The following is a 16,120-nucleotide window of genomic DNA, read 5'->3' on the forward strand; positions in this document are numbered from 1 at the left end:
GAAAATAAAAAGGGCATCAGTTTAACAGATATAATGAACTGATATGCCATTCTCTATACGAACTAGTGTGCTTGACAATTAAGAGTGTAGGTTGCTTCACGTGGCCTGTATAGGTGATTAAAGTCTAATTATTTCCACGTGTAAACTGGAGGGATGAGAAGGGAAATGACCCCGGCCGACCTCGTTACCGTTTGGCTTGTGAAATACATATACGTTCAGCACCCCTCTAAACCATTTATTTCTTCCCGCACGAGTTTTTTCGTATAGACAATTGACGACGATCGAATCATAGATAGCATACCAGCACAGATGATTTAATTTAATCACCGTCCTAGGATGGGTGTAACCACATATACGGTACCTACGTTAATCCTTGATAGCTGCGGTGTCGTCGGATGAAAGCAACTAATTGTACTTATCTGTGTAATTACAGAAGGTAGCTGACAACTATTCCAGACGTGAACGGAAGCTCTCAATGTTTAAATAGGTCAAAAGTTGATATCATTCGCTATTATACTCGCCAACGCCAAGATCAAGCAAGTATTTTCACCTTGTAGTTCTCATGGACTAAACACTATTATAGAGACGGGTAATATTTACCTTAGATACCTTGTCATGGTTTATAGGGAAAACTCTGTTTTTGTAAAGAAGCTTCGCGCTTCCACAAGATAACAGAACCTGTTATGCCACGATATATATACCTATACGTCTGAGTTCTAGTATAGTATATCATATACACGCTGACGGTTTTACGAAGCGGAGCATGTCTTTGGAAGTCATCGTGATTTGGGTTGACCTCAACTTCCGGTGGCATTGCATTGGACTTCCGATTTAATTTGGTTAGTACAAAAGAAATTGCGAAAGATACGAGTATATAGAAGCTGACCAACTACCCGAGGAACTTTCACCGCCTTATCCATGCAGACTACATCATACCCATGCAGCCTACATCATATCCATGTAGCCTACATCATATCCATGCAGCCTACATCATATCCATGCAGCCTACATCATATCCATGCAGCCTACATCATATCCATGCAGACTACATCAATATCCATGTAGCCTACATCATATCCATGCAGCCTACATCATATCCATGCAGACTACAGCAATATCCATGTAGCCTACATCATATCCATGCAGCCTACATCATATCCATGCAGCCTACATCATATCCATGCAGACTACATCAATATCCATGTAGCCTACATCATATCCATGCAGCCTACATCATATCCATGCAGACTACAGCATATCCATGCAGCCTACATCATATCCATGCAGCATACATCATATCCATGTAGCCTACATCATATCCATGTAGCCTACATCATATCCATGTAGCCTACATCATATCCATGCAGCTTACATCATATCCATGCAGCCTACATCATATCCATGTAGCCTACATCATATCCATGTAGCCTACATCATATCCATGCAGCCTACATCATATCCATGCAGCCTACATCATATCCATGCAGCCTACATCATATCCATGCAGCTTACATCATATCCATGCAGCTTACATTATAATTTCTTCTTATAGATGCCTATTTGCCATTTCTTTGGTGTTGTGACCTACGGCACACCTGGATATAAACTTGAACTTTCAACTATATTTGTTTTTTTGCTTGATTATTGTACTATATTTTTAATATCATTTGTCACTTCATTAGTTTAAGCACTAGTAATCAAGTTTCATTTTAAATAAGGAAATAATCATGATAAAAAAAACTGGTCAACTTGTTGATTAATCAGGAGGAGAATTTGTCGATGCAAGAGGGTACGTTCAATGTGCGTCTAAGTGTAGACTAAACCTAACACAAAAAACTTTGTGCAAGGTCTACTTTGTGAATTATGCAAATGAGGTGTGAATAAACATAACTTACGTAACTTTATCACTGAAAGTAAAGTCCACTTGATATACGACGAAATCGTTTAAAATCGCTTGAAAATCGTGATTAAGTAATCATATGGTAATTAATACATAAAAACAAAATGTGGAAGATTGTTATAGATATGGTCGATAAATTCTTACATTAAGTAGTTATCAAGATGAGTCACTTTTGGCAAAGGTGAAAAAATAGCATACTTTTGATGGAATTACTTAACAGATTTGGTTTCTCTTTTCCATATGCCGTACCTTTCCGTTATACCAGTGCATGGAGTATACTGTATGGTACGGCGCCATGCATTTTGGCACCAGACTTTGAAGAAAAAGAAGGTGCGGCATCCAGCTATGATGTAATCTTAAAATAGTATACTACATAGGCCCCAGACTATAACTAAACTTGAATATGCTATCTACAGGGGTCTACATGTACTTTAGCGACTAGACACCCGGATATGAACGAGATGTATCCGCAATACTTCAAAAACAGAAAGGATTATGGCAAAAATATAAGTGACCTTCCTTTAAATAATAACTGTAGATTCCTCGTATCAATCTTGTAAATCTTGTTTTCAAGAGATTCAGACAGTTCCCTGGCATAACAGTTACAAAAAAAGAAAAGTTTTCTGTTATACTTTCATTTTGATTTCGTTTTCGTTTGAATAGATAACTGATAACTTCCAGTGATAAAGCTTACCCCTCCCCTCACCACCCCCCCCCAAAAAAAACATTGCATGCATCTCACCAAAATGTAACCATGGTTGCCCTGGTAAGTTAATAGCATGTATGGGAACAATTCAGAACATTATGAGTAGCATCCCCTAAAAAATAATAATCTATCAATTTTCAAAACATGCTTCCATTTTTGTTGGAACGTCTTTAATTTTTTAAATTTTTTTTTGTGGCCAATTTATCACTATTTTCGTGTCGCTGTGAGGTCTCTTTAACTGCGTCATCTTCGTTGCACACCTAACGCAAGTAAGTAAGCATAAGGTATCTGGCAACGCCATATGTTGCAAAAGTTAAAACCCCAACGTATATTATATTTACAAGTCACACAAAAAACAAAAAACAATAACAAAAAAATGTCGCATTACGCAATGAACGCTGACCAGTATATAAACAATATCTTAAATTTGATTCCATATCATTTCGAAACAAAATAGTCATTTACACCTTTAAAAGATCGTTAAAAAATTTTCTAGTTGGCAAAAAAATATTGCTGAACGTGTTCAAGAGTATACCTTACCGGTGAAGCTGATCATTTCCAATTTTTTGACAAATATATTATAGAGGAAGATCTAAATTACACAATATTATTTCTGAATCAGGAGATTTACTTTTGAGTTTGGTTGTTAAACATGAGTTTGGTTGTTGAAGTTAGCATATACGAGTGACCATGATATTGACTTTCTAACCAATCATTCTGAGATCACACGGATGAACTTGTAAGGTTTAAAGATATATATATTTTTCTTGGTTTACCTTTCTTATAGTTATTCTTTGTGGCAGTTATGTAACGTTTAAAAACATGTACGCCGGCAAAAGACGTTTTGCGTTGTTTGGTTTGCGATTTATAGAGGTATGAAGGAGCATGTGACAAAAGTACAGATCGGGGAGTCTGATAACCGATGAAACAATCGAAATTTGATTCAGCCATCTTGTTTTCAAGGAACGTCGAATGTTTCACTTGCCTAAGCATCCATAAACTTGGTTTCAAGTGACATTTCCGGAGGTTTATAAACATACCGGTGTTATATATGCATATTATACAGAATCAAACCAAATAAACTCTATATCGTAAAGGTTAAAAGAAATTGCCAAATCATTATACCATTCTAATTAGGGTCACATTTATGATCACGGGAAAATCATTATAAAACCAGTCGCACAGGGTTTCCAAACTGCGTGCATTACATGCATACATGGCATGCACTAAGATTATGAACAGTTTATACATGTCAGGATTTATAGGAACAAAGATCTTTAAGTGGGATATCAGTGCAAGAAATGAACATTTATACGAATTATGTGGTTAATATCAAGGCGTGCAGAATCACTGGGTTGCTTATATAGGGTGGTAACATTTTGTTTTTACTTTTCCAAGGGGTTTATAGGAAATCAATTACTAACTTCTTGCAAAACTAGCTTTCAACAACTCCGGATCGCACACGCCCTGTAAAATTTGATTAATTTTTGTTTTCAAAGAATATTTAAAATCCATCATAAGTAAGGTCATGATTAACAGGTAAAGGCCTATTATGCAAGAACTTGAAGGGAAGAAAAGACGGTATTTTTTGCCACATCTTCATATTTGCGCAGTTGAGTTTAAATGTTCTTATGTTTATTTTGAATACTTATATACTTATATGTTTGTAAAAGAAGTCAGGAAAACCTCTGTGGACATTATTCCCTATGTACCAGACGGACTGTCACACTAATGGCATTCAAAATAACCGACCCTTTGACTGACTGCCCGAACGTCTGGCGATTGATAAACTGACTAATTGAATGAATGAACGAAAAATTAAATAGATATATCAACCAACCGACTAACAGTCAGGAAGAGTAAATGAATGACTGAATGACCGACCGAACGAACGAACGAAAGACCGACCGAACCAACGAACGAACGAAAGATGGATGGATAGATGGATGGATGGATGGATGGATTGATGGATGGAAGGATGGATGACCGAACGAACGAACGAACGACCGACCGACCGAACCAACGAGACAACGAACGAAAGAAAGAAAGATGGATGGATGGATTGTGGGATGGTTGGATGGATGGATAATGGATGAATGATGGATGATGAATGATGGATGGATGATGGATGGATGGATGATGGAATGGATGAATGGATGGATGGATGGATGGATGATGGATGGCTGGCTGGCTGGCTGGCTGGCTGGCTGGCTGGCTGGCTGGCTGGCTGGCTGGCTGGCTGGCTGGCTGGCTGGCTGGCTGGCTGGCTGGCTGGCTGGCTGGCTGGATGGCTGGATGGCTGGATGGCTGGATGGGTGGATGGGTGGATGGATGGTGGATGGATACTTGATGGATGGCTGACCGACCAAACGACTGACTTGTGTAGCTAGCTTAACTGACGTGCTGTACTTGCGATGTGTGTATATCAACTATCATACGTAACGATGTTATCATTAATTGTTACGTATACAAGGTATAATCATTGTAATACAAGCTTCATTTCATTTCAAGGGCAAGTATTTTCCGGTCTGGCGTTGAGGTGAGTAATTTCCCCATGTTTGATGCCTATTTTTCTGTATCTCTCTTTTTCTCTATTACACTTTTAAGTTAATCAGGGAAATATATTATGATGTAGCATGTTCTAAAAGCATTAACGAAAACCGCTGGGAAATTGATAATCCATTTTATACTTCATGGACGTTTAAACAATATTCAAGGACAAGGGGATACAGAGGATCAGGTAAATATATCAAGTATCCGAACCACTTAAAACTTTACGTAATCATGCAACCTTTTGCCTGCAAATTTTAACATTATGTTATTTATATAACAATACACTATATATATATATATATATATATATAGTGATCGGTAATACTTATATTTAAAAAAAAAAACTCGACGCCATCAATACAATGATTAACGCTTCATCATTTCGCTTCATCTATGTTGCTCAAGATAATTTGGCACAGACTTAGAATGGATATTGAAAACTCACATAAAAAGAATCAAGATTTTTCTCTTTGCTGTGTCATACAGTTAAGTTAATTCATATACCACGTATATATATCCGGAAACACCTGGTAACTAACTGTGACCCTTGACGAACTGCAATGGGTTCCAAGTTAATGAACTATATGCATATATATATATATATATATATATATATATATATATATATATATATATATATATATATATATATATATATATATATATATATATATATATATATATATGTATATGTATATGTATATATATATATATATATATATATATATATATATATATATATATATATAAATACAATAGCTGACCAAACCTTTCTAATTACCTTATATATATGTAAACTTATATAATACTTGTTAACCGTTGTTCGGACAGTATTGTGACGACCCTGACATTCAGTTCGAAGTTTCCTGAAAAATATTACATATCAATTGTACAGTTACCATAGTGTGTCATCTCTTGCCCACACAAGTAACTTTTTGCACCTATCACGTGCCAGTGTATATGTCTGTTTTCTAATTCTTGTCGATTGCGAAACTTTGGTCTTACATCATTTAACATAAGGAACCCGTAGAAATGAGATTTTCTGCTGTGAGTTAACAGACAACAATATAAATTTAGACCTACCATATTTTAACGTTGGCACAGTAACGCGTATGGTTAAAAAAACTTACATTTAACCTGTTCGCGAGTTTTATTGTGTCTCCTGCATGGGCAACGTGCACTTTTCATACGGTGTTAGTGCGAAGCTTTTTCATTGTTTCAACAGTGCAAAGTTCTGCATTTTCACGCATATATATAGGGTATATATAGGGTATATATATATATATATATATTTATATATATATATATATATATAAATATATATATATATATAGGGGAGAAGGGGGATGAAAGTCACAAAAAAATTGTTTTTGGTTATAACTCCAAGTTTACAGATGGTATGCCAGATCGAAATATACCTTCAAATACACCATGATGGGAACTTACTTTTCAACACAATTGTCGGGGCATAAGTGATTGTAATTCTGAAATACGGGTCAATTTTCTTCAAAAAATTGTTGTGACAACCTGCCCCGTGCTTGAGGCAGGTTGTCACATGGCATGAGTTTGGGCCTATACTGGGGATGGCGATGGGAAATCAGCATATGGACCTAGCCTATGCCTAAAACCATGTCCTACATTTGTAGTATTGATTTGGGGCAGGTTGTCACACCCGCGGGGCAGGTTGTCACAGCTGCATACACAATGTGACAACCTTCCCCGACACACTTTTTATATAGTTGGTACCTAATACGCAGAATCACTACATGTCACAAGCTCGACTAATAAGGTGTAGTTTCAAGACACTTTTAACGTAATTATGCAATAGGTTTCACATCCAGTATCATTGAAGAAACCATTGTTATACTTTTTTCGAAGCAGGGCAAATCTGTGTTTTTTAGGGCTGAAATTTTTGATGATCTCGAAACATCATTTCGCATGTTCGTGATGGCTGGGTTTTTGTTTCATATCAACGAGTTACCCCAGTGGTAAAATAATCCACCATCGCTCCTGCCATATCATTTGTAGTTTTCCTGTAATCGCATTTGTGACAACCAACCCTAGTGACTTTCATCCCCACTCTCCCCTACATATCAGGTGCGTATCCAGGGGGGGGCGTTGGGGGCGCGCGCCCCCCGGGTAAGGAAAAGAGGAGAGAAAAAAAGAGAAGAAAAAAGGGAAAAGGAGGGGGAAAAAAGAAAAGGAGGAGACGAAGGAGGGGAAAAGAAAAAGAAAAAAAGAGGGAAAAAGGAGAAAGGAGGGAGTAGAAGATAGCCAAGACCTCGGGAAGAGAAAGAGGAACAGTCATAGTTAAAGCGCTGATCCCTATTATATACACAGGTAGCCAGTGACAGATCAAGGATTACGGAAGGGGTGTGCACCTCACCCTACCCTTTACATCGACAACTCCATTTTTGACGTTTCCATTTTTCCTCTCTCACTAATGTAGCTATATAAATACTATATATGGTCTATCATAACGCGTGTGTGTGTATGGACGCCTTAAACAATTGTAGAATTGTGCTATATGGAACCAACTGTGGCTGGTCTTGAACTCGACCGAGTCGTCGGGGAACATTTCGGGAAGGGGGCGACCGCCCCCCCTCCCCGAGCAAATTTTCTTTATGACATCGCTAGTAATTTCAAAATAGACATTGCTTAAATGCAACTTACAAGGCCTGGGAAGTGTCATTTCCAGCGATCAAGGAGGCATTTTCGGCCAAAATTTTTCTTGTACGCTTCGCGCCAACTCATGGTGGCGCTTCGCTTAGATAGTTTGCCTACAGGCAATTACTCGCTACACGCCTGTTCGAATTTGTAAAGCAAAGAGCAGATATAACATCATATCAGTGAGCATTGAAATGCATTTTCCACGATGAACAGCCTCAGAAACTGTCTATGTGTGTAGTCAAAGGCGTAGGAGCCCAATTGGATTTGGGGGCTGTAATGACTTGCCCGAAAAAAAAAGCCAAAATTTTTCGCGCGCGAAGCGCGCGTTCAACATATCGATGCCAATATCATATAAGCAAACATCGATCATTATATTGCATGGCATCGTGTACCGCACGGTCCGTCAAAGTTGCACAGTATACCGCCAAATGCTAATGTAAACAACCAAATGTCTTATGTAGATGGAGAAAAGCATACAGATCCATTTATGTCAAAACTCTCTTTTACAGTAGTAATGTCGGCCAAGCTTAGAACTTTATTTTAATTACCACGGAGATTATTTTTAAGCTATTCATTGCTATTTATTTTTCTTTCAGTAGGTGTCCGAAAAAAATTGGAAAAAAATTTGGTTGCGGGGGGGGGGGGGGGGCTGCAGCCCCCGCCTCCTACGGGACCTACGCCTATGTGTGTAGTGTTCGGTTTCGATATACCTGATATCGGAAATATCTGCTATTTTTCTGTTCCTTCAACCAAGTTTTACAATAGCCATTATAAGAGGTTGCAATATTTCTACACCAATAAATTAACTGTGTCGGAATTTTCGAAAATTTCCTCACCAACATTATTCATCATACTTTCCTCTACTCGTGCAATTTTGACCTGTCTGTTAGGGGTTCAAGGAGGTTTTTCTATATTGGTTATCCATAGATTGAATTTTCTGCAACATTATGGGTATGTTTTCAAGTGATTTTATTCACGAGAAATGGGAATTTTCAAATTCTCAACAAATAATGGGCTTAAAACCTTGAAAAGTGGGGCTTTCGAATATTGTGGGCCGTGACGTAGAATCACCTACAAAAGCAATGATCCATAGGACATGCAATCAGGTCGAACATGATGTGTGACTGGTGACAATCTTCAAAAAGGTTATGGATGGAAAAAAAACTTTTGGGAAATACTTGGTTCTCAGGCAAAAGTCTACATCTGGTTGCTCATTTTCAAGCCCGAGAAGTGCCATTTCCGGTGATCTGGGGGGTATCAAAACCAAAAATTTTCTTGTACGCTCCGCGCCAACCGATGGTGGCGCTCCGCTTAGATAGTAATTCGCGCCCCCCGGGTTAGAAAATCCTGGATACGCGCCTGCATATATATATATATATATATATATATATATATATAGTGCATGATACCTGTAGTGCCATGATTAAAATCACGTAGCGTCTCGAATATCTTTCTATTTTAATCTGATCTGTAGTTACACGTACTTGACCGTCGTTCAGTTAAATCCATTAGATTTCCTGTCTGGTACGTACCGCATAATCCATGATAAATAATATTCCAATGTAAACATGTTAACATGTATAGGCTATGACGTACATACTTTACAGAAATGGAGGTGGGGGGGTGGTTGCTATGAGTATGTCTCATTAGCACGTCATTAACGTACATTTATAGCTGTCATATGACAAAACCACTTATCTCCCACTTTCACTATAGTGTATGGTCTAAACCCACGTTGATATGCCTACAGATCAAACATATATAAGTTTTTTTTTTCATTCGCCTTTCTTTTCTGGCATCGATGGGTTAGGAATGGACAACAATGGAAGAAATATATGGGCAGGAGAGGGGCTAGGTTCAGTCCCCCCCCCCCCGATTTCGAATGAGTTTCTATATGGCAAAAATTCGTGTGAAACCTCTCGACGCCATCACCAGCGCCCCTTCTATCCCTAGTATACCATATATTGTACCAGTATACCATATATTCACTGCATGCTGTTTTCATTTAGCAATCGACAAGCCCCATTTGGCTCCGACTAGTGAAATAAGTCATGACTTTGGTCACTATACTTCGGACAATATGCAATTCTTTAGTATTTGGCAAACAAGTCCATATAAATAAGGAGTATTTTAGGAAATATGGATATTAATTGACCAATTCCCTTTAAATAGCGGTCTGAAGAAACTCCATATATACCGGCTTAAATTACGTATTATAAAGCATATATTTCAATATTTTCCGCGTTATCAATTCCGTCATTCTTCCTTTAATGAGAAAAGAATCTTTGGAGTCATGTTGTGACGAATTTTGCGGATCAATGCCAAAAATGTCTGCTATTTCTGCAGGTATGTCTAATAGGTATATGACACGTAATATGAACCTATAGGGTGATAATAAAAACCTTTTTTTTTTTCTTTTTTTTTTTGGTATAGTCTAGACGTATTTAATACTCATCATTTGACAATACACGGTAAGTTTGTACGTAATACCGCACAGCATGAGTTTCTCACCGTCAAAGCTTGTTCGTGTTTTTAAGGACAACGAGTAGACTAAATCGAGATAGCACGTGATGTATATAAGTTACTTCCAGTTGATAATAAACAAATTCTGATTTGCTCAAAACATATCTTGATATGTCTCTTGGCAGTACCTGATCAGTTTTTTTCCCCTTCAAACAGTCCCCTTTCTAATGTCTGTTTTAGTCGGGCTTATTATGTTACGTTAATTGCTAATAAAGAAAACATGGACAGGAAATTGTCAATGAAACAAGTGTTAATACGCAAAATTATGATGTTTTAAACCTGTATAAATATGGTTTGAAATACGAGGGGTAAAAAGTTCATTCCAGGATCGAAAAGCATGATACTTTCTTTTCCACGGTTGTACCAAATATTCTTTAAAGAAGTATTGCTGGACTTTCTTTACTGCACCTGTATACGGTCATAGCCATTGTCCATGTATATAGATTATTCCATATTGTGAATATGCAAATTTGGTGCAAAGAATGCATCTGGCAACAGCATCGTTCGTGATGTCGTCATCATTGTAATTGAGTTAAACAAAATAAAAAACCTTCGGTTCCTTTCATTATGAAGAAATCAATCATCCACAGAGGAGTATATCGCAAACTAATATATGACAAGTGTTATATGGGAATGTCGATATACATATATCAGTATATATGTTATATAGTATGATATAACAATGACGAGTAACAATATGAGTATCTCATCATCATTGGTACTGCCATGCCGGAGACCAAAGAAACATCCTCCGAGTCAGATTTGAATGTATAGGCGAGCTTCTTTTCTACACATTGCACGGCGTGCTTCTATATCCTATTACACTCAAGTTTTCTTAACGTTATACATATAAAGACCATAATGACAGCTCTCAATAGCTGACCAAACCTTTCTAATCACCTTATATATGTAAACTTATATATGACTCCTTAACCGTTGTTCGGACAGTATTGTGACGACCTTGACATTCAGTTGGAAGTTTCCTGAATATTACATATCAATTGTACAGTTGCCATAGTTTGCCCACACAGTAACTTTTTGCACCTATCACGTGTCCGTGTGATATGTCTGCTTTCTCATTCTAATTCTAATTCTAATATATATATATATATATATATATATATATATATATATATATATATATATATATATATATATATATATATATATATGTATGTACATAAGCTCAGCCTTTCAGAATAACGCACTTTTGTCTCCTTCTCTATATACAGTTTTGTTACATTCTTTCCTATTCTACGATACATCTGTGGATACTGACAAATCGATGCTATCAGTATACTCATGGAAATCTACTAATTCTGGAAGACTCAATTGCCGTGAGTACTGCCACCTTTCCAACCAAAGTTGTTATATGCTGACAGATTGATTGTTAAATCTTTAACAAATCGGCGGGTATACCCAAATGCATGGTTTTTTAATTAACAAGCACTGGTTGCAAACGTTGATACAAAACTTAAGTAAAATACAGTCAGGGCTAGTATTTGGTATAATAGAAATACAAGTTGTGCAAACGTTAGCACGTGTTAAACTGTATGGTCAAGAGGCCACGATGATTCGACACATCTTGTTTTACAATTCTCGCTTTATTGTTTTTAGCAATTTCTCTCGTCACCGAATATTGACAGTTTCTTCTGCAATTTTGATCAAAACATGAAGAACAGGAAAGGAACTGGCGTTGTTAAGGAGACTGTAAAGTTGATCTTTGGTTGAAGGTCTTTCACAGACGAGATGGTTATAACAGCCATATGTTAGTGTTATCATATGCACCATATTTTATGTAGGCCTACTCATTACGGTATAGTATGCATGCCTTTATATGTACATAGAAAAGTACACCGTTTTGAGTGGATTGAGTACTTGAAGTTCAGCGGACATAATAACTGCCTCGAAAGTACATTAGTCTACGTAAAGTGTAAACAGATTAGGGTAAAATGTGTTTATCCGGGCTATTATTATGATGTTGAACAGGTTATCAGATATCAAACATATTCTACTGAGATCAACATAATGTATACATTATGTTGAGCATCATTAATGTGCATCAGACAACACATGTGTATAGTGACTGCATATATAGACAGACAGACAGACAGAGCCATAGAGTCAAATAAAGTCAGAAATGGATGGATAGACGGACGGACGGATGGACGGATGGAGGGATGGATAGACGTAGGGACGAAGAGACGGAGGGACGAATAGATGACCGATTGACGTGTTTTGGTTGAATGCGTGCCCAGCGTGTACCACACGCATAAACGCAATACTTGCTATACAACCTGAAGAGATACTAAGAGATTCACGAAACTTACCCAATGCGTTCTCTTTAGCTGTTATATTTTGTGAGCATTGTAAAGATGCCGATTTTTAATGATACACTGTGGAGGGAAATGGTGGAACCTTTATTAGATTTAGCTCTAAACAGCTTTTCGTCAAGGTTAGGTTGCTTTTTGGTAACTGGGTCTTGGATTAGGGTTCTATAGGCTATATGTGGGTTGTTTTCACTCAAATGGGTATTACAAACATTTGAAGACGACAGTGGCTCCACAGGCTACGAATCCGTCCCGATGATTAAAAGTAATATTAATTAGTTTCTATGTACACCTATATGCATCTATTGCGAGAGTGTTGGCGCATGATTGGCACATGATATACAAGGTCTATTGTTGCTTTATAGCTATTTAGCTTGCATGTAACACTAGTAATATACAAATTAACACTATACCTAGTGGTACAATACACCGTACTAATGGAGCGTCCAGGTGATGTAACGTTATTGGCTTATATACACAAATATAGAACCAGCTGTAAAACAGAAATATGACCACACATTTGCCCTCATTCGGCGGGATTAAGTGACCGTACTATATACAGAGATAATTTCATACATGTGTTAGACCTACTTTCAAGTTATGGCAGGCCAACCATTTCCACTTGAAGAAACGAAAAGGAAAAGGGGAAGCCCAATAGATCAATCTGACCAAGGAAACGACCGGCATCTCACTGTGACCTGTACCGGTGCATTGGCGATAACTTGAAGGCGATTACCCTTTGATACTTTTTCTACCAAGAGTCGGTGACCCGATAATGAGGTCAATTACACACTGGCACATTAAGGGAGTCGTTGTATGGTAGCGTTTAAGTGTGATCTTTGGAGTTCATTGCTGATGTAACCATGACGTCATTTACAACAATGGCCACAAAAGATTGGAATCACTCCCTGCGCCCGCACTTTCGATATTCTCGCACAATATAGTTGAAAAGCCTGAATAATAACTTCTTGCATCAGCTATTTTCCGTTATATGACAATAATTTTTTACCTGTTCTTGATTTTCAAAACATCATTAATTACCGTACTTAAGAACAGGCCGTATAAGACTTGCTTACACCTTCCCCTTTAACCCTTACTGTCTATACTTGCTTATAATACGCAACAGTGCAGGGAGTGTTGTCGGATAAGAGTGTTTCCTTATTCATATATGTATTCTGTTTGTAACAAAGTCCATGGTTACGACTTCAGATAATTGGCCGTATAAACGGTAGTCACGGGATCTCGTTACAAAGTACGGTATCTTGCACGTTTGTTCTACACTGTGTGTACTCATTAAAACATGGCTTCAAACGTACAATAAAACTATATAGTCTATCACGGTATCTCTCGTTAGTAGTACACCCTGATCGAATTTCATCAAACCATCATATATCTCACCGAACTAAGGTTAGAGGTCGCGGATCTGATCTGGATCAAATAAAAGCAAGTTGCATGTTACACAATTCGTGTGATGTATAATGTATATAACCAGATTAGACGCATAGCTATACAGTCTTTACTCTTTACACAGAGCTATAAATTATTCGGGAATAACCTCTCAAAGCATCTTTTCTTCACTTCATTTCATAGCATTTCTTGATGCTATAGGATACTTTATATAATGCTATAATGATGTATGTATATATATATATATATATATATATATATATATATATATATATATATATATATATTGAGCGAGTTTAATTGTTTAATGATATAACGCGTTTAATACCAGATCGAATTCACCGACCCATTCAGTCAGTTCGGTTTCCAGGAACGATTATGCCGGCCGGCCTTTCTGTACAATTAACATAAGGCCTATACTTACCGACTTTTTGACCCCGCGCCCCAAGGTTTTGTATGCCCCCTTGGCCATCACGGTAACGTGTAACATGCATGGCCCTATAAAACACTTCCCGGTGTATAGCTAGTCTATTTCAACAAGATTTAGTTCAACTAGAATATTACCAACTCAACATTTCCCAAATCACTTTCTCAAATGTAATACGCACAAAAACGCATATAGGTACACGATATAGGTCTACTTATCAGCAGCATATAAAAAGAGGCGCAAAATCTCAACCCTATGGATACCACCCTCCCCCTCCCCACCCGCAACCATTGTTCCGCCCACCCCTCAAAAAATGTTCTTAACCCATAATTGCCGCCACAGAAGTTATGCTGCATTTCAGGATAAAGTGTTGATGAAAAGATTCTGTAAATGTTGGTTACGCAGGTTCATTGACTTTGATGTCAAAAATTAAAAAAAAAAAGTTGAAGACCGCGAATAAAGGGGGAAATAATCGCTAATTGACGCAATGAATTTTTTTCACATGCAGAGATTTTTAAGACTCAACGTAGCTCGACCTTAATATAGCAACCTTTCTCACTGAACCAAATAGATTTGTATAAAACACATAACATAATCAATAAATAAATTTCGGGCTTTGTACATTCCTATCTACTTTCTTTACTTTGCACCCAAATTGCCTCATACAGCCTACCGAACATGCTACCTGTTTAAATATATATAGCCTACATTACCACACTTTTATATCTATAGATAGGCCTATATAAGCCTATATGTTGGATGATAGCCAACACAGAAACCGGCTAACAGAAACCGGCTAACGGAAACTTCCACCGTCTGCTGAATATACAAGCGAATGAATTGATATTAAAAGTGGCGTGGCCATGCAGAATCACTTAAAAAAAAAAGTTATTAAAAACTTACCAAAAAGAAAAGTCCTTTTAGAATAAAACTCTCAATCGTCAAAATGTAATCCAATTGTTGGGAAATTGGTCAATAACTTATACTCCAGGATAAATCCCAGTCGTGGTCTCGATAAGAAATATTGATCATCCGACGGTAAAAATCAAATATCATAGCATGCCCATAAACACAGTTTTATTCTCCCCTGTCACCGGAAGCTAATCAAAAATTTCACAAGTGCAGGAAATAATTTGCTGAAATTTTCTTTCTCGACAGCCTTAAAAATGCTATTCAATACCGAAACCTAGTCGGAGATAATGACACTCTCGACAAATGTTTCGCAGAATAGGTTTATAGCGTATATATCAAATTTCCTCAAGGAGCATTCATAAGATATCTACCCACTACCACTACAAAGGCGTCAAATAGCAGCCCATCGGTTAACCCGCTATGATTTTTTTTTCTTCTGCAAATTTTCGATCGAAAAAAAAGAAAAGGAAGATATATACACTTGCCCTGAATGACCCAGACAGATCGTAAAGAGAAAAACGATTAAGGATACTCAGGAAGTTATAAGATGGTGGTTTGTCATGGATTGCTCATGATTACTTCATGAATATTCAGAACAAGGTTCGTAGCTACGGTAACCAGTAATTTGAATTGACCTGTGAAAACAATTCTGTTTTCTGGGCAGGTTTAAGTTGAACTATCTAGCAATTGAT

The 16,120-nt window shown here is 37.3% G+C and overlaps 1 protein-coding gene across 1 annotated transcript in view; it reads right to left on the reverse strand.

Annotated features, from left to right (window-relative positions):
* The window catches only part of LOC139961329 (uncharacterized), a 75,114-nt gene extending 59,195 nt beyond the window's left edge, over positions 1-15,919 (reverse strand). The window contains exon 1 of the mRNA XM_071960460.1: positions 15,420-15,919. The gene's annotated coding sequence lies outside the window, so the exon portion shown is untranslated. The remainder of the gene's footprint in view (positions 1-15,419) is intronic.
* Between the last annotated feature and the right edge of the window lie 201 nt (positions 15,920-16,120).

Source organism: Apostichopus japonicus, chromosome 20, assembly GCF_037975245.1.
Source record: "Apostichopus japonicus isolate 1M-3 chromosome 20, ASM3797524v1, whole genome shotgun sequence".
Classification (NCBI taxonomy): Eukaryota; Metazoa; Echinodermata; class Holothuroidea; order Aspidochirotida; family Stichopodidae; genus Apostichopus; species Apostichopus japonicus.